Source organism: Bos taurus, chromosome 12, assembly GCF_002263795.3.
Source record: "Bos taurus isolate L1 Dominette 01449 registration number 42190680 breed Hereford chromosome 12, ARS-UCD2.0, whole genome shotgun sequence".
In the NCBI taxonomy this organism is placed as follows: Eukaryota; Metazoa; Chordata; class Mammalia; order Artiodactyla; family Bovidae; genus Bos; species Bos taurus.
Genome location: NC_037339.1, coordinates 61,649,307 through 61,661,556, shown reverse-complemented (window position 1 = coordinate 61,661,556; position 12,250 = coordinate 61,649,307).

The window sequence follows — 12,250 nt, the reverse complement described above, 5'->3', positions numbered from 1 at the left end:
ATACATTCATAAGGTTATGCTATTATCCATATAGATTTGAAGTGTTCTTTATGAGATATTTAGCCTGTGGGAGAAAAGTGTGACCATAATCAGTGCTTTCATTGGCTTAGTACATACAAACTTTTTAGATTGGCTATCTAATCAAAACTATGCCAAACACTAAAGCAATGGATTCAGAGCATTTTCTTTAAAAAGGAATCAATGTCATGTTATTATGTTTCTTATCAATATATCTTAAAAGCTTAACAAACCTAATTTCTGGTCAAATACACATATATAAAGCATGCCCTAAATAGAAGCTGATTTCTACTGTTAATTGGTTCTCAGTGGAACCAATTAATTGCCAAATATACATGAAGTGAAATGATAAGACTGATTATCAAATGACTTTTGTTGCTATTGTTATTATGCAGCACGTTTTAAATGTAAAATGAAAAATTTTAAATACTGATTCAGTTCAGTTCAGTCTCTCAGTCGTGTTCGACTCTTTGCGACCTCATGAATCACAGCATGCCAGGCCTCCCTGTCCATCAACAACTCCCGGAGTTCATTCAGACTCACGTCCATCAAGTCAGTGATGCCATCCAGCTGTCTCATCCTCTGTCGTCCCCTTTTCCTCCTGCCCCCAATCCCTCCCAGCCTCAGACTCTTTTCCAATGAGTCAACTCTTCGCATGAGGTGGCCAACGTACTGGAGTTTCAGCTTTAGCATCATTCCTTCCAAAGAAATCCCAGGGCTGATCTCCTTCAGAATGGACTTGTTGGATCTCCTTGCAGTCCAAGGGACTCTCAAGAGTCTTCTCCAATACCACAGTTCAAAAGCCATCAATTCTACAGCACTAAGCTTTCTTCACAGTCCAACTCTCACATCCATACATGACCACTGGAAAAACCATAGCCATGACTAGATGGACCTTTGTTGGCAAAGTAATGTCTCTGCTTTTCAATATGCTATCTAGGTTGGTCATAACTTCCTTCCAAGGAGTAAGCGTCTTTTAATTTCATGGCTGCAGTCACCATCTGCAGTGATTTTGGAGCCCAAAAAATAAAGTCTGACACTGTTTCCACTGTTTCCACATCTATTTCCTATGAAGTGGTGAGACCAGATGCCATGATTTTCGTTTTCTGAACGTTGAGCTTTAGGCCAACTTTTTCACTTCCCACTTTCACTTTCATCAAGAGGCTTTTGAGTTCCTCTTCACTTTCTGCCATAAGGGTGGTGTCATCTTCATATCTGAGGTGATTGAGATTTCTCCTGGCAATCTTCATTCCAGCTTGTGCTTCTTCCAGCCCAGTGTTTCTCATGATGTACTCTGCATATAAGTTAAATAATCAGGGTGACAATATACAGCCTTGACGTACTCTGAAGGAAATGTTTTTTCTAAATTTTGTATTATAATTTGTTACATTTGTCTCTTGCCTTTTTTTAACATTTAAACAGGAGGCTTCAACTATCTGAGCACTAAGTTAGAATATAAAAATGAAATTTATCTCTAGCTTGTAACAATATTTGGACTAACACTCAAGTAGATAGGTGGATAAAAAATGTGATTCCCATAATTTTTCTTCTGTTGTATACTGATTAGATTTTATGTTTTGATTTCAACCTTAAGAAATCCCTCTTTGTTTTTTGAAATAAAATTATAGAACTTTAGGTCATTAATTCACTTGGTTGCTATTTTTGTCTGGATTTCCAGATCATTGCTTGACGACATTCCAAACTGTGGATTCATGATCTTTTGATTTATCAGAGTTTCAACTTTTAGAGATTTCTGACTCTGAAATATTTGTCTTCAGATTCAAAACTATATCCTGTTTTCTGTCTCATTGTTTTTATCTTTCAAGTTTTGCAAAGTCAATATTATTATTAAGAAACACATGAAGGCTCACCCAAACCTCCCTTGTATTTTCTCTTTCTTTTCCTACATGAAATACATGGTTCTTTTATTATTGTATATATAATGCATTCATACAATAATTTAACGTTTGAAAACAAAAAGTAAAAATTCCTCTAAGCCACCTCTTTCAGTTCACAAATAGATATCCACAGAAACAGTTTATTTAATTTCTATAAGCATTACAGATTCTGAAAGTGAAAGTCGCTCAGTCGTGTCCGACTATTTGTGACCCCATGGACTGTATAGTCCATGGAATTCTCCAGGCCAGAATACAGGAGTGGGTAGCCTTTCCCTTCTCCAGGGGATCTTCCCAACCCAGGGATTGAACCCAGGTCTTCCGCATTGCAGGTGGATTCTTTACCAGCTGAGCCACAAAGGAAGGTCAAGAATACTGGAGTGGGTAACCTATCCCTTCTCCAGCGGATCTTCCCGACCTGGGAATCAATCCGGGGTCTCCCACATTGCAGGCGGATTCTTTACCAACTGAGCTATCACTTACAAGTGCTACAAGTTTATAAAAGTAGTCAGTACTTTACCTCCCATATGTCAGACAAAGAGCCACATTGTCAAAGAGTAACTTGCTGGTGTAGAATATAAACTTTGGTCATTTTTGTTTGTTTGTTTTTACTTTATTTTAATTCATTTTTTAATTGGAGGAAATTGTTTTACAATGATGTGTTGGTTTCTGCTGTACAGGAATGCAATTCAGCCATAGCTATACATATACTCCTTCCCTCTTAAGCCTCCCTCTCATCCCCTCATCCCGGCCCTCTAGGTCATCACAGAGTGCCAAGCTGGGCACTCTCACCAGCAACTTCTCACCAGCTATAAGGTAGTGAATATACATCGATGCTACTTTCTCCTTTTGTTCCACCCTTTTTTTTCCCCACTGTGTTGACAAGTCAGTTCCCTATATCTGCATTTCATTTTGGATGCCTAAAAACAGTAATCTTTTTCTCAAAGCAAGCTCATATTTACAGCTTTCTTTTGAATAGATTGCATGAAAACCTTTTAGGATAGTCAGATTTAGAAGTGCAAAGACTTTTTGGGTTAGTTTGCTTCCATACCTCTCATTCTCTGCAACATGAGAGGGTGTACAGCACTCTAATGCAATTCTATATTAGATGATTATATTGGAAGTCTTCAAGAAGCAAAAGGGGACATGTAGGTACTTCACTAAAAATAGACAAAAGAAACAGTGGAAACACTGTCTCAGATTTAACTCTTATAGATTCTACTTTAGAAATTTCTATTTAATCAATTTTATTCCTCACGTTATCAATGCAGTCAACTTCCTTTCCTACTTTTATGTGGCAATCATTAATTCTTCATATTCTATGCTTGATATTTTTCTTGCATATGGAGACTTAGTCTCATCCCATAAGAGCTACATTGGATCATTTTATTTTCTGTATTCAATAAACCATACATGGAAGTAATGTGTGACTCTTCTGGGCAGACCCTTAAGAGTTGTTCACTTTATTCTAGCTTTCCTGCCTCGGTAACCATGGTAGCATGTTTGAGATGAAGCTTTCATATGCCTGAATCTCTAAATAACTATGATAAGCAGAGAATTTTTTTGACCTCTGATAGAAATGGGGTATAAAGAAATACTTTTTTTGTTTTAATCCATTGAGATTGGTATTTGTTTTGTTCTTTTCACAGTCATATATTCAAATCTTTACTGAATTAGAGTTTCCATACCAACCTCCATTCTCTACTTATTCAACTTTGATATATAATCATCTCAATCATCTCTCTAAAGCTCTACCCCCATCATGACTTCAAAATACTATGTATTTCCTAACTACTTGGTAAGTTGAATACAAAATTTTTGGCTCTAAATTTGAGATTTTTATATTCTCATCAATGCCATTTTGGCAAAAGTTGTAAAATATTTGGATACATTGGATAAAAGCAGAAAAGAAATAAATCACAATTTGGCAAGTTTTAATTCTGCACCACTTGTTGAAAATGGGAGAAAACTTACCAGCATGGCTTACAAGTCTGACCTAGTCAACAGAAGGATTATTCCCACAAAAGGATCACTGCTATTGGAAAAAAATATTACTGTCTTAGTCTGTTTATGTTGCTACAGCAAAAATACAACAAAAATACTATTGATTGTGTGGCAGTGAGGCTCCAGATAATACTGCTGCTGCTGCTGCTGCTAAGTTGCTTCAGTCGTGTCCGACTCTGTGCGACCCCATAAACAGCAGCCCACCAGGCTCCCCCGTTCCTGGGATTCTCCAGGCAAGAACACTGGAGTGGGTTGCCATTTCCTTCTCCAATGCATGAAAGTGAAAAGTGAAAGTCAAGTCGTTCAGTTGTGTCCGCCTCTTCGCGACCCTATGGACTGCAGCCCACCAGGCTCCTCCATTCATGGGATTTTCCAGGCAAGAGTGATGGAGTGGGGTGCCGTTGCCAGATAATACTAGAGCATCAAAAGACTACAGAGGCATGCAAATTAAGCAAAATGGGTAGTATTTTAGAGAAACTCCATAAAAGAAAATGTACTATTATATCAAGATCTTTTTTTTCTTCAAGTATTACCTTCTTAAATTCCTAGTTAATGTTTCTAAAAATTCAAAAATTTTTATTTCAATTTTATCTCTTTTCTAAAAGGTTTTGCTAATCATAGATAGGGATTTATTTACTCTTTTATCAGTTCTTTAGCATTCTGTTTATAGCTGTCATAGTATTCTTCCACTGACAGTCTTGTTGTAACACATATTCATTATATTTCCTTTACAAATATTTTCTAGTTTTTTAGTGGTTATCATATATTAATCTTTTTCCAGTCAAATCCAGTAAATTTAATAAATTTCTACAAACTGATAATAGTGGTTGAACTAATCTAAATTTTAGTTAAAAATAGTATACCATGATATCTTCCTTTTGCAACTGGGATCTAGTCTCCAGTCTTCATCATTTTCTGTGTATTGAGTAGATGACATAAATGGGCTATGTCATCCACTACCTATGCAGAATCATCAAGAATGAGATTAGTGCCTTATGAAAGATAAGAAACAGAAAAGAAAAAGAAACAGAAAGAGTGTTCCTGTGTTGGGGGCCAGTGTGAGGCACTCTGCCCGTGGCAAAGGTCATGAGGAAGGAGGCTCCACATATGCAAAGGCAGGATCGAGCCTCAGGAGTCCCCCTGGAAATCCTTGAGCATCTACCCCCATAACCAGAGCCTGCCTACTTTACTACTTTGTGCTCTCACCTACACCTCTGACTTTACAGGGGGCTGTCCCCCATCACCTGTTTTGGAGAAGGAGTTAAATTAGAGCTCCAGTTAATAATAATTCCTGGGTGTGACAAGAGTGTTTTAACCTCAAACTCCTCTGAAGGTTCTCTAGCCTGCCTGACAGGCTTGTCCGGCCACATGTGATTGCTCACAGCCTCCCAACTGTGAAAGGCACAAGATGCTTTAAACCTTCTAAAAACAGGTTCCTTAGAAAAGTTAGAAAACCATTAGTAGAAGTATAGTGGGCTGATTAGAAATTGTATTGGTGAAGGGATTTTCATTTGTTGAGCCAATGTTTGTTGCTAAGACTCCACCTTCCCTGCCATTACACACATTAATGAATATATAGAAGAAATAAGTATTAACCTTTGATATTAATCACGTTAGACCTTAGGCTAAGTAAATTCTTTCCTTAATTAAAACCCACTACACCCTCACCCTATAGGAATGTAACTTTATCTGGTACCTTCGGAAGGTGGAGTCTTTTTTAAGAATAATCACCCCTGGAGAAATAAGTGTCCTGGTTGACTGACCGCTGTCACAAGGAGAGGGTCATAAATTGTCAGCAGGCCCCGTGGCCAGAAGATGATGTAACACCCCTAAGACCTCCATATACATTTGTATGAAGCATCTGACTTTGATAAAAGTCAGGACTGCTGACCCCACGTGACTTTTGTGTAACATCTCAGTGTAGAAAAGTAGACCATGGAAAATAAAGAATTGGGATCAGTTCCTCGAAAGACTGGTCTCCCCATGTCGCTCTCTCTCTCAAACTCTGGCTGAGTCTTCATCTGGAGTGCAGAACCCACCATGCTTACTAATTATGCCTGGGCTTCTAAGATCCGACCGGGGAGGCCTCAGTGTCTCCTCTCCTTGGGGAGAACGGAAGGACGCCTGCGGCCTACGTAAGTGGTGCAAACTTCTTGTCTTTAAGTTTTACTGGTGTCCCGCGTAAACCAAGCTACTCAGCCTCTTTTTCTCCACTGAATTTTCCTGCTGAGCTATCCTCATTCTATTACTCTTTACATCTCTAATTAATATCTAATTGAAGCTATTGTATCCTGATCCTCGCCAACGCTGTCCCCGCTTTGAACTCCCTGGATCAGCCGAGGCTGGACCTCAGCATTCCTGTTTCTCTTCTGCCATGCCAGCACACCGTGGAAAGAGGGCTGTCTAGGAAGCAGGAAGCAAGGGCTCACCAGACATGGAAGGTGATTAGGTGGTTTGATCTTGAGCTTTTCAGCCTTCAGAATTGTGAGAATAAATGTTGGCTTTTTCTAAGTCTCTCACTTCTATGGCAACAAATTAAGACAAAAATCAGTGGCAAGAAGTGAGTATATAACTATACACTCACTATAACAAACACCAAAAAAATGTAAAAGTGACTTTGGAACTGCTGGTTGAGGCCAAGGTCAGAAAAGTTTTGAGTTGCGTGACAGAGCCTATCATACCATAAATCGACCTCTAAAGGGGATTCTGATAATAGCTCAGAAAGAGAAGAAGACAGCTGTGGTGAAAGCCTTAGTCTTAGAGAACACATGAAAGTGAAGTGAAAGTGAAAGTAGTCAGTTGCTCAGTTCTATCCGACTTTTTGCAAACCCATGGAGTGTAGCCCACCAGGATCCTCTGGCTATGGAATTCTCCAGGCAAGAATACTGGAGTGGGTAGCCATTCCCTTCTCGAGGGGATCTTCCTGACTCAGGGATCAAACCTAGGTCTCCTACATTGCAAGCAGCTTCTTTACCATCCGAGCCACCAGGGAAGCATAATCCTAAACAGAATATCAATAGAAATATGGACAATAAAGGCCACTCTGATGAGAGCTCAGATGGAAATGAGGAACATGTTTGACACTGGGGGAAAGGTGTTTCTTGTTTTGAAGTGGAAAAGAACTTAGCTGTATTGTGTTCATGGCCTGGTGTTTTGTGGAAGGTAGAAATTACAAGAAATGAAATTGGATGTTTGGTTGAAGAAATATTTAAGCAAAGTGTTGAAGGAAAGACCTGGTTCTTCCTGAAAGCTTATCATGAAACGTGAAATGAGAATGATGACCTGAAGATGAAATTGTGAATCAAAAAGGAAATAGAACTATAACTTTTGGACAATTCTCTTGAAGGGCTTCCTAGGTGGTTCAGATGGTGAAGATTCCTCCTGCAATGTGGGAGACCTGGGTTTGATCCCTGGGTTGGGAAGATCCCCCTGGAGAAGGGAAAACAAATACTCTCTACAGTATTTTGCCTAGAGAATTCCACGGACAGGGAAGCCTGGCTGATTATAGTCCATGGGGTTGCAAAGAGTCAGACAGGACTGAATAACTAAGCACAGCTTGAAGGAATGAGAAAACCTGTTTGGGAGAGAACACTGAGGGTGGGGCCACATGACTATTAAAAGATTAGTCAGTCCTCTCAACCGAAGGCAGGGACTGCTGTCCAAAGCAATGTAAGAATAACCCAAAGGCAATTCAGAAATTACCAGGGCTGCCCCTCTTCTCAGGGACTCTGAGTTTAATGTTCAGTAGGCAAACAGGTTTCAAAGGACAGACTGCTGGCATTTATGAATCAGGTCCTTCTGGCACCGTCTCCCATGGCAGGCTCCACTTCCTGTGTCTGAAGCAACCCGGGATTGGCTTTACTGGCTTTAGTGAAGGACAGGCATGGTGGCCACCTCCCCAGAGGGAGCAGGTAGTAACCTTTGTCAGTGTCTTCAGTGCTTTCTCTGTTGGCACACAGAGCATAGGAGCTGGGCCATGGGGACAAGGCTGACTTGACCTAGATTTCAGCCGGTGGTATCCCTGCAGAGAGCCCTGGAGAAGGCAAAGCCAGCTCAGAGAGTCCAAATCAGAAGAGCTCTCTTCTCCCCTTGGGAAATGCAGGTGGGAGATTTCACCTGGAAGAACAGCAGAAGCAGAATTAGAAGAATTGCAGGCAAAAGACTCCAATCCCTGAGAGCTAAGGAGGTAGGACCATAAACCCAGCTGATATTATTTTTGAGCCTGAAGATTTAAAATTGTTTGTTCTATTTTAGATTTCTCAAAATCACTCCTTTCCCTCACTCCTTCCTCTCACTCCTTTATTCTGATTTCTCCCTTTTGGATTAGTAATGTCTATCCTAACTCTGTTTCACAATTATGCTTTAGAAGTACTTCGCCAATTCACAGCTGTGGAAGAATATGCTTCAGGAATTATACCTTGAGTCTCACCCATTCTGATTTGGATGACATTTAGATTAGACTTTGGCCTTTAGACTTTTGAGCTGAGGCTGGAACAAGTTAAGACTGGGAAGTATTTCAGTTGAATGAATGCTTTTTGTGTATAAGAGGGATGTGAATCTGTGGGCCCAATACTAGAATGCTAGAGACAATAGTTGTGTCCCCCCAGAATTCATATTATGAAACCTAGTCCCAAAGTGATGCTCTTTGGGGGTGTAACCTTTCAATCCCTAAGAAAGGCAATGCCAAAGAATGCTCAAACTACCGCACAATTGTACTCATCTCACACGCTAGTAAAGTAATGCTCAAAACTCTCCCAGCCAGGCTTCAGCAATACGTGAACTGTGAACTTCCTGATGTTCAAGCTGGTTTTAGAAAAGGCAGAGGAACAAGAGATCAAATTTCCAACATCCGCTGGATCATGGAAAAAGCAAAAGAGTTCCAGAAAAACATCTATTTCTGCTTTTTTGACTATGCCAAAGTCTTTGACTGTGTGGATCACAATAAACTGTGGAAAATTCTGAAAGAGATGGGAATACCAGACCACCTGATCTGCCTTTTGAGAAATCTGTACGCAGGTCAGGAAGCAACAGTTAGAACTGGACATGGAACAACAGACTGGTTCCAAATAGAAAAGGAGTACATCAAGGCTGTATATTGTCACCCTGATTATTTAACTTATATGCAGAGTACATCATGAGAAACGCTGGACTGGAAGAAACACAAGCTGGAATCAAGATTGCTGGGAGAAATATCAGTAACCTCAGATATGCAGATGACACCACCCGTATGGCAGAAAGTGAAGAGGAACTCAAAAGCCTCTTGATGAAAGTGAAAGTGGAGAGTGAAAAAGTTGGTTTAAAGCTCAACATTCAGAAAACGAAGATCATGGCATCTGGTCCCATCACTTCATGGGAAATAGATGGGGAAACAGTGGAAACAGTGTCAGACTTTATTTTTCTGGGCTCCAAAATCACTGCAGATGGTGACTGCAGCCATGAAATTAAAAGACGCTTACTCCTTGGAAGGAAAGTTATGACCAACCTAGATAGCATATTCAAAAGCAGAGACATTATTTTGCCAACAAAGGTTCGTCTAGTCAAGGCTGTGGTTTTTCCTGTGGTCATGTATGGATGTGAGAGTTGGACTGTGAAGAAAGCTGAGCACCGAAGAATTGATGCTTTTGAACTGTGGTGTTGGAGAAGACTCTTGAGAGTCCCTTGGACTGCAAGGAGATCCAACAAGTCCATTCTGAAAGAGATCAACCCTGGGATTTCTTTGGAAGGAATGATGCTAAAGCTGAAACTCCAGTACTTTGGCCACCTCATGCGAAGAGTTGACTCATTGGAAAAGACCCTGATGCTGGGAGGGATTGGGGGCAGGAGGAGAAGGGGACGACAGAGGATGAGATGGCTGGATGGCATCACTGACTCGATGGATGTGAGTCTGAGTGAACTCCGGGAGTTGGTGATGGACAGGAAGGCCTGGCGTGCTGCAATTCATGGGGTCTCAAAGAGTCGAACACGACTGAGGGACTGAACTGAACTGAACTGAACTGAACTGAACCTTTCAGTGATTAGGTCAGGATAGTAGAACCTTTCCTCCCTGTGAAGACCCAGTGAGAAGATGGCCATCTATGAACTAGGAAGTGGTTGTCACCAGACACCAAATCTGTTGATACCTTGATCTTGGACCACCAGCCTCTAGAAATTGAGAAATATTAAATTTCTGTTGTTTACAAACCACTCAGTCTATGACATCTTGTCAGAGCAGCCCAAACAGGCCTAGACACCCTGAAAGAATATCAAAGTAAGGGTAAAGAGTGGTTCACCCATGTATTTCACTTACTCTCTGTGTGACCACTATGGGCTGGCTGTGTTCCTGTGTGAAATTTATTACTTCAAGTACACTGTACTTCACAAGTACATTGTTTTACATTTCTGGATTCTAGTAATGGGAGGTCCCCTCATCCTCACGAAGGCAGTCACAGCAACATGTGGCTAAACAACAGTTAATGTACTATCTTCTTCCTGCTCAATAACTCATCTACTCTTTGTAAATGACCTCCTGAATTATCCTATTAATTATCTTACTGTGGGTGGGCTATCTGTTTTATGATAAGTTCCTGGCTGATACAAGTTTAGCTAAATATGGTTCAGTGCTGAATATTTAGAGTTAAAATGGTCTCCATAGGAAAATATTTCATAAATTTGAGACACATATTTATACCATTTGGACTTCCCTGGTGGTTCAGACGGTAAAGAATTTGCCTGCAATGCAGGAGACCTGGGTTCAATCCTGGGATCAGGAAGATCCCCTGGAGAAGAGAATGGTAACCCACTCCAGTATTCTTGCCTGGAAATCCCATGGAAAGAGGGACCTGGTGGGCTACAGTCCATGGGGTCACAGAGAGTCAGATACAGAGAAATTAACACACACAAATATACCATATTGGGTAAATATATCTGGGGACCAGAATGATAAATTAAATATGAAAAAATGCTGTTAATAGTGTTTAACTTACTGTTAAAATGTTTAAATATTAATAAAATAACACCTAAGATATCATCCATAGATATATTTCTACTATAAAAATAGTACCAAATCTTAGAGTGAGGCAGCAGTCTCTACGAAACTTGAAAATGAGAATCAAGAACTTAGTCACACCTTCATTTGTCATGTATCTGTGACATATCCTATTCCTTTTTCAGTTGTACTAGGGGTCTCGACTTCTCTTAACAAATCTAGCTACAGTGATCAACTCTTTGGGAAGTTTTAAGCATGACTTTTTAATATACTAATCCAAAAATGATTGTCATTAAAATAAAAGAGCCATTATCTTTCTATTAGCTGCACCATTCTATCTCATCACAGAGGAGGTCAGAATGTAATGAAATGTCTTACACCTCAGGTTTTGAATGAGACAGCAGAGAGATTAAGAACGAGAAGACCATGATGCATTTCATATCAGAAAATATTTTCACAAGGGATCTTCAAATTTGTCCTTTGGGGTTATGCAGTTTTACTAAAAGGCCCAGGTAGAGTTACTTCCTTTTCTACTGTCAGAGGTAAGAAGTTATATCTTGTCTGAACACAAAAAAGAAAGAAACCCTACCTCCTTCAAACTCTTTTCAGGACTCTTTTTCTTTTTATCTATAGATATACACTCACTTAGCAAAGGGAATTATGACACACTTTGCCTATTTATTCCCTGATAACAATGTTTTGAATAGCAATGAGTGAATTTAGAATTTATGATAATCTTTAGAATACTTCATATGCTCACTACAGTTGTTAAAATTCACCTATTATTTAAATATTTCAACTGTTGTGTGTGGGTATGTCTGTCAATCTAGTTAGTAATATCTTGGTTCCCAAATCAATTTTAAGTTTATTTAAAACAAGAACCTTTATTATATTTTATTTAACTCACTATTTCATCTGACAAGCACAATTCACATACAAGAAAACAATGGTCCATAAAAATATTAATAATGATAATATTTGTTGAATGATCTGTGTGTATTAAATTTTAATTAGCAATATACTTATTTATTTTAATCCTTGTTTCAACCCTATGAAAAAGTTATTTTATTTCAGAGATACTAGGATCTTTAATTAAGAATTAAAAATCATTGAGATTTGGAAACATGACCATTTTCACATAGTTACCAAATGAAAAAGCCTATAGTTTCAATACTGTAGGATTGACAAATACTTGATAGAACTATTAGAAAAAACTGGTATATTTTACTCCATTTCTCCAGAGAGTGGGACTAATCAATGACTCTTTTTTTTGGCCTCATTGACCAGTGATAAAATCCATGGCCCCTGCAGTGGGCACACAGGCTTAACCACAAGACAGCCAAGGAGGTCCCATCTTTGACTTATTAAA